This window comes from Styela clava, chromosome 2, assembly GCF_964204865.1.
Source record: "Styela clava chromosome 2, kaStyClav1.hap1.2, whole genome shotgun sequence".
NCBI lineage: Eukaryota > Metazoa > Chordata > Ascidiacea > Stolidobranchia > Styelidae > Styela > Styela clava.
Window position 1 is genome coordinate 15,688,936 of NC_135251.1, and position 10,099 is coordinate 15,699,034.

Sequence of the window (10,099 nt, forward strand, 5' to 3'; positions counted from 1 at the left end):
TTTAGTATATATAACACTTAAAGAATAATGATGAAGCCCGATAACCAGATAAGCTACGATAACCAGATAAGCTACGTACTTAACTGACGCAAAATACAATTTCCCTGTAAAGTCTAACTATTTCACTCAACAATGCAGCAATATGTGACGATTCCATTACTGATAATATTTTCAGATGTAAATTATAAAGTTCAACTGATGATTCTAATTTCATTTTCCAATAATTAATTGTTTATCATATAGGACAAAAATAATAACATGTAGATATACATAAAAATTTCATTTTAAATTTCTGATTCTACAATAATTTCATCTAACATTTCTAATAAAATCTGCCTTTATCTATTCAATATATTATTATTTCTCCCTCGCTATAAATAAAAACTCCTTCTCGTCTTGTGTCCTGGCTTTTAACGATGTGTTCATATAGCAGTAGAGTGCATGACACTAAATACCTAAACAAAATATGCAAACAAAATAACTCATCCGAATACCATATGGAGTAATATTTCCTTTCCCCCAAAACAACAAAATTCTGTTGTGGAATGTTGCTTTAAACATTATTACAATATTTTACAAGTTCCAAAGTTCGGAAGCTATAGAGCTCTTTTCAAAATAAAATTGCCAGAATAAATAGTACCGTACCTCAGGGGTCCGCAACTATTTTTTGGCACGCCCCCCAAAAAAATTTCAAATTTACCTAGTAAGCATGTAAGGTTATTATTGTAAGGTTTTAAGAATATTATTGACTGACACCAACAATTTTCTTGCACAATATTATATTAAACTTAGCCCATCGCAAATAATAGCATTTATTCTGCCTACTCATGCAGTAATGGGAATTATAGGCTTTGTGTTTAGAAAACAGCATATCAATTCGCGGTTTAATTTGAGAGCGGCAACTCGAAGATCTTCTCCTACTTCTAGCCTTGTCCTCTATAATTTTTTTTATGTATGGAAACGCAGAAAACGTCCTTTACACAAGTAGGTAGTTCCGAATGGTATCAGAACATTCATTGCAGCAACTCAACTACCGGTAGCGGTGCCTTTCATTTAACCAAAGTTACTCTAGCAGATATCTCTCTCATTTTCGGAACGGTAAAATAGCGTTGCCAGAAAACGATTTAACGTGGCACTTAAATGCTGCGACGGAAAAAAGGAAAGCTAGTCGCAAAGTACTTGCCAGATTTACCGCAAAATTTTGCTACACTCGGAATTACACAAAACTTATCTGTAATTTTCGAAGGCAGGGCAAATTTTTGAAGTTGATATAAAAAAAGAACTTATATTTAAGTCATCCTAATTCAAGTTTTATGAAATTTATATGTTGGGAACATATATTATTACATTGTCAAACATGGCCAAAAAGAAATTTCACATTAAAATTAATAAATGTCGGCTTAACCCCAAATTATGTACTTTTCGATTAGGTGCCCCACTGTTAGATAAGACATCTCAAAAAAACATATTGTGAAGTCATTCGGAACCAAGTTTCAGAAAAATTGTATGTCGGGAACATACAATAATATCTTGTTAAAAAACATGGCCCAAACAGGAATTTTACATCAAAATTAGTAAATATCGGCATTTTAACCAAAAATTCTGTACTATTTGATTACGTGCCCCACTTTCAGATAAGATATTTCAAAAAATCATACTGTGAAGTCATCTCGAAGAAAGTTCCAGAAAAATTGTAAGTCGGGAACATGTATTATTATCTTGTCAAACATGGCCCAAGCAGGAATTTTACATCAAAATTAGTAAATATCGCCAACTTTTCTGAAACTTGGTTCCAAATGACTTCACAGTATGTTCTTTTGGAATATCTTATCTAAAAGTGGGGCACACAATCGAAAAGTGCAAACTTTTGGGTTGAAATACTGATATTTATTAATTTCGATGTAAAATTCATGGTTCGGCCATATTTGAGAAGATATTATTATATGTTCCCGACATACAAATTTTCTCAAACTTGGTTCGAAATGACTTCACAATATGTTTGTTTGAGATGTCTTATCTAAAAGTGGGGCACCTAATCGAAAAGTAGAGAATTTGGGGTTAAAATGCCGACATTTATTGATTTTAATGTGAAATTTCTTTTTGGCCATGTTTGACAATGTATTATTATATGTTTCCAACATATAATTTTCATAAAACTTGGATTAGGATGACTTCAATATAAGTTCTTTTTTTATATCAACTTTAAAAATCTGCCCAGCCATCGGAAATTACAAATAAGTGTTTTGTAATTCCGAGTGTAGCAAAATTTCGCCGTAAATCTGGCAAGTACTTTGCGACTAACTTTTCTTTTTTCCGATGCGGCATTTAAGTGCCATGTTAAATCGTTTTCTGGCAACGCTATTTTACCGTTCCGAAAACGAGAGAGATGTCCGCTGAGAGATGTCTGCTAGGGTAACTTTGGTTTTCATTTAAATGTACCGGTAGAAGATAGATAGTTTAATTCGAAAATTCCATAACAAACATAAATTAAAAATATAAAATTCTGTAGAGCAAGCAAAACCTATAAAAAAGTTTAAAACATGAGAAGTATCTCATGTGCCTGCCCACCAGCAGGCACACAAAAACACAAGCCCAATTAAATTACAGAATTAGGCTTGGGCCAAACTTGACAAACAAAATACCTACACGATAGTATTAAACTTTCGGGCTGTTGTACTTTCAACATAATGACCAATACCTACAACCTCATGCAAAGATACTCGAAAAGGTGATAAGTGGTTCCGGTTTAATATACAAACAAACGCAAAACCATGGCGGCAATTTCGGTGTGCGGACACTCATAAAAGCAATTATCAGGAAAAACACTAATCACACGTGAGCGGGTCTGTAGCCTAATTAATGTGGCCAACATTGTTAAAACAGTACGGTACGGTACCAGTACAGCGTACAGGTACCGTATACACACAGAGAGAACAAATCCAAAATATGCGTAGGTAAAGCCAAAGCGTATATCGACACCTCAAAGCCAAACAGTGCTAAGTCCACCTTTCCAAAAAATGACATTTTTCAATTGCTGATGTTCCTGGACTTAGCTCTACATTTTGGTCTATTTGCCTTATCTCTGGGTGCTCTATATCTCAAGACAGCTATGGACATACCAGGTAACCCTGCTTTTTTAGGGCATTTGAGAACTAAACAGAGCTGTGTCTACTGTTGTAACGGAAAATCGAAATAAACACTTACACTTACTTACACTTACTGGGCAACCCTAAAATGCGGGAAACGAGAACGACGGGAACTACGGAAAATGCACTAAAATGCGGGAACGACGGAAAATTGCAAAAACTAAAATGCGGGAACCACGGGAATGGCGGGAACTACGGGAAATTTCACTAAAAAGCGGGAAATTTCACAAAAAGCGGGAATGACGGTAAATCGCTTTAAGGTACGGGAAATATTCATTTTGGGGTATAGGCCGCGAGCCGAGGCCATTTATCTTTCAGTTTCGTAGCGCACATCAGGTAACTACCTGAAAATGATTTTAAAATGTTCCTTAGAAATTTAGTAACAAATATTGCCTTGTTCCCACTTCCAAAAGTTGCACGTTTTACAGAAAAGACGCTTTTACTACAATAAATATGTGTTACCATCTGTCCTATTTTCTCTGCTTTTCCGGTATCGTGGGCCAATGAACGAAAACTTCTGCAAGACGTAACAGTCAAGTTAGTCAGCTGTAGGTGGATCCCCAGTGGTCGGATGAATATCAGATGTACTACAACTGCTCGCTTTTGCGTTGAGTAGCCTTTTAATAGTTTTTTTCAGTTACCGGTAATATTAGTTCAGTTATTCTAAGGAGGTGTTGAAAAGTATAGGTAAGATATCAAACACTTGCATATCCTTACCATAAATAGCAATTTTAGTTGAGCACTAGCTCATAAGACGTTGTTAAATAGGTACGGTGCGGTAACTCCAAGGAAGGCTAGACCTAGAATAATATGTCACAAACAACGATATTTTCTGGCTTGCATGAAATGTTTATGATTAATTTAATGACTCTTCTTGACTATTCAGCAGACTTATACTACTATATATACAGATATAGGCCACAGCATATTTGGAAATAGAAATGAATGGCTGTTTCTGTAATGCACGGTTGTGTGAAAGAGAAGAAAATCAATTTTACAAATTTCGGTTGGTCTAAATCTAAATTCATAGAGTCGACAAGAACCCGGGAAGCAATGATAAGTTATGCCGGAGTGGAAAGAAAGGTAGCATTGGAAACGATTGAGAGGTGAGAAATCAAGTTGTAGACAAACAGTTGATGTTTTAAAATATAGTCTATAGTCCATACTCATACTGTCATAGGACATTTCAGACTGTGATATATCAAAATTTAGTGTAGATATAGTCTAGTACCGGTAATGGTATGCAAACACTGCTGGACTGTAGTACATGCAATGAGCATATATACGCTCATTTAGTACATCAGATAAAATGCATTATGTATTCAAGGTATTAGTTAGTATTTAGGGGTATTTTTAAACTCATGCTGCTCCAAATATCATTTTCTTCCTCATTTTAGATACTATACTACAAAAGAAAACGGCAATGTTCCACCAATCCGACCTAACGCAGGCTCTGATCCCTGCTGCTATCAGTGCTATAAAATGGATTAAACAAGAAGTCTTGAAGCTTAAAGGTATATGAGAATCATAATAGTTGCAAACAGCTTAGATGGGCTATTCATATTGAAATACTTTAACACTTTTCTGCAATTGGAACTGCCCATCAAATTCATGTTGGAGACTTCATTGAGATTTTCAATTCATTTTTTTCCCTCGACTATGAAGATCTTTTGAAGTTAACGAGGCATTAATAAATAAAGCTGAGGAATTTGAAGAGGATATGAAGAATGTAAATGATATCAGGGCACGTCTATTTAACACTGTCAAACATAAGGATTGTACTCTCCACCCAACAATGATTCACTGAAGAAGCATGTGGCCCTCAAATCAGTTCTTGAGTTGGCAAACTGCAAGTGTAAGAAAAATAGTCAAAATACTTTATGAAAGTGTGCCAAAATCAACTTAAATTGCACAGATTTTTGTTTTTGTATTGACTGCAAAAATCACAGTACACTTATAGAGGAAAAGTCGATTTTTGAGATTTGGATTTTGAGTGGATTTCGAAAACAATTCAGAAGAAAGTGAATTAGATATTACTGTTGATTTAATAAGTATCATTTATTTGTTTTGTTTTTTGGACATTTGTTAGTGTCGTAGTCCTGTTTCTAGAAATATTATTGCCTTTGTTCAAATACATAACCACATAAACTAAAAAAAGATTAATTGTAAATTGTAATATTTCTGTTCACTATGTTATGTACATTATGTTAATTTTCTTGACTTTTGCGGTATATTTCCAAGTGAGAAATAACTGATTTATTTGTGTTTTCGTGCTCACGATGTTAATTTGTGACCTCATTGCTTAAAAATAAATACGTTTGATAGCTTCTATAAAATGGATGTAGCTTTTTATGCTGTTCTTGTTGTAAACTGCTTGTGGCTATTACATAAAATTTATTTATGTGAATCAGCGTTGTTGGTGTCGCTGCTTTAGAGGTCACTCCCGATTCCTGTCACACAATTAAAGTATTTTTTGTTGTTGGTTACATGTATGCCATATTTTTCGTAATCTACCTAATAAATTATGATTGACTTAGGAAGTCCGATTTTGGTCAGGCAAAACATTACAGGAATACATTTGTGTTAGTGTGCTGTAGGGCTCTCGAATTGCATAGTTCTTATGTATGTGTTGTAAACTTATGGTTATTGAATTTCCGGGAACCTCTTATATTCAATTTCGCACTAGGATTGTGGAACAAGCTGTAATGCGTTCATTATGTTCGTTTTCACACAAAACTGAAGAATTTATTTAGTTACCAGATGTGCGCTACGAAACTCATTTTCTGGGCGTTTTCATGGCTTCGTCTCACGGCCCATATCCGTGGTAAGGATCTACAAGTGTTTAATAACTTACTTATACATTTTTCAACAACGTCTTAGCATAACTTAACTAATAATAACTAAACAGGGCTATGGACCTTTCCCCGACATCAAAACATCCGTATTTTCAACCAATCACAAGCGAGCAGATGTAAACAAACATTCTCCGCTGAAAAGTCGCTCAGACAACTTTGGACGCGTTCCGCACAGGTTGCTGGCGGTTTAGGCAGATATTTGTCCTTTTTTTTCTTCACAGGGCTGCAAGAATTAGAAAGCTGTAATACTGTATGTTACTTGTTGCAAATCACGTTCACGAAATCTATACTATACTAAAGGGCTGTACCCGTTGCAGGCACCTCACAGGTTACGGTACGGTACAGGTCACAACTGCTATTTCGAACCAAAAAATAGTAGACAATCATGCTGATGCAATCAAGGGTACCGGTAGCCTACCGTATGTTAGAAAAAAAAAAGAGTTTGTCTTCGATACGATATTAGTGAATTATTTTGGTAGACTAACTATGTGTAAACGCTGTGCATATGATCTTTGCCGGTCTGACAACCTGTACGGTACCCCTGCTGATCGAATGGAGTAAGATTTGTGCCTTTTCCGAAGCCACATATTGACTGCCAAAAAGAAATAAGGTGGATAAAGGAATGCAACAGGCCTCGCAGTATATTCAATCTAGGAAAAATCACCAGAAATATCTTCGTGTGTACCAAGGTAGGCCAACATAAATATTGTTTTCGATACCTATGATATATTCAATATGTTAATTCTTATATGAAATAAATTTTCATACAAGCAATGCGTTCCATCATGCATTTTCATGGAGACGATGGACCAACTGATGAATACCCTATATCAGATTCTTGTCGCCCAACAGAAAAGCACCATCGAATTGTGAGGTAAGGATTACTTATACCATAATTTAACTTTGGATCATAATTTCACAGGATCTGTCACCAGATACTTCATTTGATACAGAGACATGTGAATCTGACGAAAGTGAGAAAAGATTGTCAGGGATCCAACCAGATCTGGCCCCAGACTCTTTAGTTGAAACTACCTCAAGTGCCGCTGATGAAAAAGACAGCGCTTTGTCAGATAGCAGAATAATTTAAGCAAGCATCATCATCATTTTAGTTCTCTGGCATAAAACAACACAAAAAGTCAACATACAAACAAAATGCAGAGAAAAGTGGAAGTCGAGCATAACTTAAAATAGATTTCAAAAAGTACGCGACTACCTACCAGAAAAAGAAATAATATTAATAAAAGGGCACGAAAGAATTAACAAGATTCAGAATCGGAACTGCAACTGCAAAGTCACACCAAGCTGCTCCTGATACCAGAAGTTGGCCCTGCACTTGGTAGTATCTGTAGTGTGTGATAAATATCCTTATTTTGTTTGGTTGTTTTGCATTTATCACTGTCATATAAATCACAACTTGTTCATAATCACCTGGTAAATCTTAGAACCGAACCAAGTGGTGGGTGTTTGGCCATCTGACTATGGGCTGACTATATAACAATGAGGTAGTGCTCAGTGAGAGCAATTCTTCCATATTTATTATCAGGGGATGAAACCAGGCAGCTTTAATAAAATAACTCAGACGCTCCATTGCTTCCATGTTTTTTGTTTGTTGTGCCCAAAAGCATATATCTAGCGTGTATTTTTATTCTATACAACACAATATCTGCAAAACTATATAATTTGTAGTAATTTTCTTGGATTTACTTGCTTGTTCCTTCATCATATATTTTTCATAGTCTGTTATATTCTATTTCTACACTGAATGAATAAAATATATTGTAAAACCTATCAGATACCAGACTGTTTTTGGTTGAACCGGTATGATTGGAACTCTGGCTCGATCTAACTTCGTGGGATTAGCACCAACTACGAACGACAACTGTTGGATCTATTTTGTTCCCTCCATATAGGTTGTTACCAATGCTGGGGAAGGCTTGTACATGCATGGCTCAGCGGAAAATCTTTAATCCCCTCAATTTCATCTGTTGGATAGTCTTGGTTAGTCCATTTAAACCATGTTTATCACTATAACATTATTGGTCTTGTAATTTTATGTGGTATGTAATCGATCATAATACCTCAATAAACCTGTTGAATCTAATCTTTCAATAGTATATTTGCACCCTTACTGAGCTAATAAATCTGTGTTTCTATGATACGACATAAACTCAAGTGCCCTCACTGTGCCTAGCATGTACAAATTGCATCAGAGACTTGGTGACTATCCAGCGACACCACTATTTGAGGATGATGTGGTGGCAGAGACTCCTGAACTTATCTAACGCACTTGGCTTTGAAATCTAGCGTTGAACCAAGATTGACGACTGAAACATCATGAATGTACCGGTATCTGAAAAAAATATTCACCTGTTCAGAATCACAGATTTCTGTAGTTTGTGCAATGTTTCCAAGAATGTATCTAAAAGACTTTTTAAACTGCCTCTGCATTTCATTTGTTCCTATACTAAACTCACCAATTCAGCCCTAACTTGGACGCTATCTATCAGTCTATGAACTATGGATTATGTTACCGGTACCGTACCGGTAGTCATGCAGGTCTCCCAGTTCTATCACCACCCTCTGAGATTCCTCAACCATATAAGTTTAAATATCACCTTTCAATGAAAAGTTTTGTATCCTTCTCTTGCTGGGGGAAAGAAAAGTCCTTGGAGAACCAAGTCATAGAAAAGTCATCTCTGAGTGATTCCATTTTTGTATGTTAAATGAGCTTTTAGAACTAAGTTAGGTACGTTAACGGCAATGTGAAGGCGGAATAACGTTAATAATAGATCACTTGACAATATGTTATAACTTTAGAAGCACGAAAATACCGCTATCACCAGTGAAATGCCATTCGAAGGACTTTAAAACGAGCAACGTACCACTCTATCGCCCTACACAAGCCTGAATATTTGCAATGTTTGTCTGAGCGACCAAAATCATAACAATAAAGGTCAAAGGTCGGGGAAAGGTCCATGGAAAGCCTGCCCAACTCAGCGCAAGGTCAAGCAGTAATAACTAATATTCATCCGCTCGCTAACAGCTGGTTTAATTCAATTGTTACGTCATGCTGAAGTCATTGTTCCTTGCCGAAAATGTAGAGAATATAGGACAGATCGTAGCACATATTTCTTGTAGTAGAAGAGTCTTTTCCGTAAAACGTGCAACTTTTGGAAGTGGGAACAAGGCAATATTTGTTACTAAATTTTTAAAAAACATTTTAAAATCATTTTCAGGTAGTTACCTGATGTGCGCTACGAAACTCACTTTCTAGGCGTTTTTCAGGGCCTCGGCTCGCGGCCTAGTATGTTTAGGGGAAATTGTTCTAGAAAGCGAAAGCAACGGTAAATATACGCTTGGGGGTGTATGCACGTGAAAATTTATCTAAAATGCGGGAACGACGACAAATCGCTTTAAATTACGGGAAATACTCATTTCAGAGTATGTTTAGAAGAAATTGCACTAGAAAACGGAAGCAACGGGAAATATACGCTTGGGTTGTGTGGATCCGGAAATTTCACTAGAAAGCAAAAAATTTCACAAAGAGTGGGAGTGACGGGAAATCGCTGTAAGATACGGATAATATGTATGTTAGTACAATTTCCCCGTACATGCACACTCAAGTATAAACGGCACTCCGGAAGTATGTGCAACAAGATAACGCACAACCTGAACCCTAACATGGTATACATCAGTGGTTCTCAACCTTTTAGGACTCGTGGCCCCCTTTCGGAGGCTTTCAGCACTCATGGCCCCCACTTTAATATTCCAGAGGTATTAATAGAGTTATTTTCATTGATAGATTCCAAATCCCATTATGTTTAAACAATTTGCACAAAAGAGAGCGAAAGTGAAAAGTAAATTCAGATTTCAGCCCATCCTTGTGGCCCCCCTCTAACTCCTCTGTGGCCCCCCGGTTGAGAACCGCTGGTATAATAACTATGTTCAGGTTGTGCGTCATCTTGTTGCACATGCTTCGGGAGCGCCGTATAAACTTGCCGTTGCTACCGCCTCTCATTGCATATTTACCCCACACATACTCTAGTCTAAAACACATATTTCCCATACCCTAAAGCAAATTCCCGTCATTCCCGT

At 36.4% G+C, this 10,099-nt stretch overlaps 1 long non-coding RNA gene across 2 annotated transcripts; it reads left to right on the top strand.

The window, feature by feature from the left end:
• Positions 1-3,740: 3,740 nt before the first annotated feature.
• LOC144419889 (uncharacterized) lies at positions 3,741-5,644 on the top strand. Of its 2 annotated transcripts, XR_013474347.1 has the most exons (3): positions 3,741-4,252; positions 4,544-4,660; positions 4,812-5,644. It is a non-coding gene; the product is annotated as an uncharacterized LOC144419889 (long non-coding RNA). The 2 variants fall into 2 exon arrangements; XR_013474346.1 differs by having other exon boundaries at positions 4,544-5,644.
• Positions 5,645-10,099: the final 4,455 nt, after the last annotated feature.